This window comes from Labeo rohita, chromosome 22, assembly GCF_022985175.1.
Source record: "Labeo rohita strain BAU-BD-2019 chromosome 22, IGBB_LRoh.1.0, whole genome shotgun sequence".
Lineage (NCBI taxonomy): Eukaryota > Metazoa > Chordata > Actinopteri > Cypriniformes > Cyprinidae > Labeo > Labeo rohita.
In genome coordinates this window covers 30,761,244-30,765,389 of record NC_066890.1, presented here as the reverse complement: position 1 = coordinate 30,765,389, position 4,146 = coordinate 30,761,244, and positions in this window count along the sequence as shown.

The window sequence follows — 4,146 nt, the reverse complement described above, 5'->3', positions numbered from 1 at the left end:
CATTTTCCTACCTTCTTTTTTGTAGATGAAGTTCATATCTCCAATCCTTTTTTCGTAACTATTACGTTGGCTACGTTTAACCCATGTTTACAGATAACTTTATTTAGTCTACGTCAAAAATGTGGGGGAATGTTGTCTATGGATTTACACTAAACGTTTCACAAAACGTGACAATATAGTTATGTTTTGTTGTTGTCGTAGTCTGATTTAGTTGAGCTAAACGGTATTTAGGTTATTTTTTTCGTTCAAGCGAGTAATTCAGGTGCAACTTTTCTACCGCATGAATTCGCCCACACGACAACCAACCAATGAGAACGCGGAACAATAATGACGAATCATAGCAACAGAGCGTTTATAGGCGCTAAGAAACATTGTGGATGCGCTCGTAGGAATAGATTTCCAAAAAATACTGTTTGGCATTGAGGTAACAACGACGTATTTCCAACATTTTATTCTTTAAATAAGTTTTATGTAAAGCTTTATGCACCTCAGGTGACAGAGAAATGTATATTTATGTTAACATTAATAAGTACTCTATCGAATGGCTCAGGTATGCAGGGTATTCGTAGCTTATATGAGACCCTGGACCACAAAAACAGTCGTAAGGATCAATTTTTTGAAATTTCTGAATAAATAAGCTTTCCATTGATGTATGGTTTGTTAGAATAAGGCAATATTTGGCCGAGATACAATTTGAAAATCTGAAATCTGAGGGTGCAAAAAATAAAATAAACTCAAAAATAAAAGAAAATCGCCTTTAAAGTTGTCCAGATGAAGTACTTAGCAATGCATATTACTGGTCAAAAAATTAAGTTTTGATACATTTACGGTGATCTTTACTGAATATCGAATGATTTTTGGCATAAAAGAATCATTTTGACCCTGTTGGCTATTGCTACAAATATGCCTCTGCTACTTACGACTAGTTTTGTGGACCAGGGTCACATGGGCCGCACAAACTTTACTTTAGACACAAAATTTAATGTTTATACTTAATTCGTCGACTATGAGTGAACTTATGACCTAAATCTGATTTAAAATGGTGATCGTCAAAGCCCACTTACTTACACATCAACATATTTTTTTGTAATGTATTCATAATACATAATTTAAATAACAAATCTTGAAAAATTTGCCTTGACCTACAAAAAGTGCAAAGTATTTCTTATTTATTTTACCTTTCATGCCATAAATCTTAAAATTATGTTTATTCAAAGTTTTAATTAGATTTTGAGTCCCACAATTTTAATTTGGTTTCAGACTTGTGTACGTGACTGTAAATATAAATGATCCATGTGTATTTTTCAGTTTACTTGTAGCAATAAAAGCAGAGCTAAAAACACGATGAGATATCAAAAAAAAAAAAAATTTGTTTTATAATTGTGTTTGGCATTGCAGATTGACGAGACCCAGAGGGAAGTCACCCACATACTATTTCCGAGATGACCCCACTCACTGGCAGGGATTTTAAATAGAGTAGTCGGAATTAGCGTGCGTGGTGTGTGCTGGTAATCTTCCTCGTTTGAAAACCAATTTGAACTCCAATGTTCTTGTCTGTTGCTTTTATTTTTCTGCAGATGGCTTCGTCTTATGTTCCGAGATATTTTATTCTCAGTTCTTCAGTAGAGAGTGGGAGCTTTGAGCTGAAGACTTTTCCTTAAAACAGCATGTGTCTGTGCACCACTTGCCTACTGTACCAGCCAGTCCTGCGTTCACCCTCAATCTGTCATCTCGTCTCAGCTCTTGGGAGGAGGACGGACTGCCTGACAGATGGGGGGAGTGTTGGAGTCTCAGTCGCCGTCACTTCGCCCGATCCGGCTCTGATCTGGCACCCCTGCGGTTGAGCGAGCAGCAGACACGTATAAATCTGTAAGCTTTAAAGCTAGCTTTTATCACCAAACTGCGCAGCCGCTCTGAGACTCCACCATACAGTATGTAGATATACACCACTCTGACTTTAAACTAAAAGGGACTGGTAATAGTCAAAGACAGGAAATGTGTAGTGAGGTGTCACTACACAAGCTACAAACATAATTGCTTTGTTCCTAAACCTAGTGTGATACTATTAGCATTTTAATGCTTTATAAGTGTGTTCTCGAAACAGATTTTGTTCCAAAAGTTACGTATTTTAGCTATTCGGCCTCATTTGGCCAAATTAGCATATGCCCTTCAGACAACATTATGTCAAGCTCAGTGAAAAGATTAATCCAAAATGCCAGACAATGCATAAGTAGCCTACTATTGATTATACATAAACTTACATTTCATTCAGTGCTGAAAAATATATTGATAAAGTTACTGAAAACTAACTGTATACATATAACAACATGCTAATGTCAAAATATGATATTTTTTCATGAGACCTAGAGTAGCTGCTTATATAGGCTACACTGTAAAAAACAATTTGTTGAGTCAACTTAAAATAATTTGTAACCTGGCTGCTTAAAAATTTTAAGTTCAGTCAACTCAAAAAAATTTTATTCAACTTGAAATGTTAAATTACTAAGTGACAACTTAGATATTTGAGTTGAATCAACTTAAAATGTTAAGGCAGCTGGGTTACTTACCCGTCTGTTAAGTTTAGCAAACACAAATATCTAAGTTGTTACTTAGTACAACTTAACATTTCAAGTTGACTAAACTTATTTTAGTTGACTGAACTTAAAATTTTAAGGCAGCAGGTTAACAAATTATTTTAAGTTGACTCAACAAATTGTGTTTTTTATTTTTTACAGTGTATGGCATCCCAAATCTCTTTTTTTATGATATCTTTATAGTAAAATATATACAGAGCTAGGAATATTACTTACGAATTGTAATCCGTTACTGATTCCAAATTAGTCCACGATCCACAAATCCACGACAAAAATTGTAGTTAGTTACGTAATTCATTACATTACACATTTTAGGTAATATAATCAGACTACTTTTTAGATTACTTTTAGATGACTTTTGACCTAATTTGTTTATCACATTAATTTAAATAGGATACTATTGTACCACATTGACATAAAAGTACAAAGAGTAAGAAAATATTTTTTATTCGGTGTAATTAACAACATGGAGTGAATTAAATATATTATGTCAAGGAACTGCAGGGGGTTTATGAGTTTAATGAAAAACATAATTAAATAAATCATACAAAATGTTCAAATGAATGACCTTAAAATAAATCCAAATTTTAAAAACTTACTAAAAAAAGAGATTTTATTTGTTTACCTGCATGTCATGTGAACATAGCAAACGCCAGAGAACCATGAACATGCAAATGTGATACTTAATTATTAAAATATTTATTTTAAAATCTCAAGGGTACTTCAAGTAAATATATTCAGTGAAAGTGGATCAGATGACCAAACATTTTTTTTTTTAATTTGTGCATTTTAATGTGATTATTCAAATAAAAATCAATATGTTTATCAGTAGTTTATGCAATACTGAAACATTTCTTAAAACCTGAAATTATTTTTGTAAATCCATCGGTCAGATTCTGGTCTTTGTGTGAATATTCACAAAACTTGAAGACTTTCTGAATATATAGAAACCATAGCCTGTTTTTGAATGGAAATTTAAAAGATGAAAATGAGGATTGGCATTTTGGCATTCGATGAGGTGATTTGGCACATAATTATGCAATTATAAAAATAGTACCTGTAGTCTGATTACGAGTATTTTAGAATGTAATTTAATCTAATTATAAGTATTTAATTTTAGGAATCTGATTATATAATCCAGATTACATGTAATCAGTTACTACCCAGCTCTGAATATATATATATATATATTTATATTTATACTGTATATGACATGCAAACTGCACATGAGATAAAGTAAATGAGTCACACGAACACAAAAATATAATTTTTTCTTTCAATTTATTACCTAAAAAAAGAAAATGTCCTATCACAAGTCACACTGAAATGTATTGCTTAAGAAAAAAATATATTTAGATATTTTCCTTTTTTTTTAACTTGATTATTTCCATTATATTCCACAAAAACAAAACAGGGCACAGCAACGCCCTTTTTCCGCCTTCCGTCCACTTTAAAAAAAGCACAAAGAAATACATAATTCACAGTTACCATTTTGGTTTCATAAATTAATACAGTCACACATGTGCTACACCGGTCTATAGCTAGAACATTG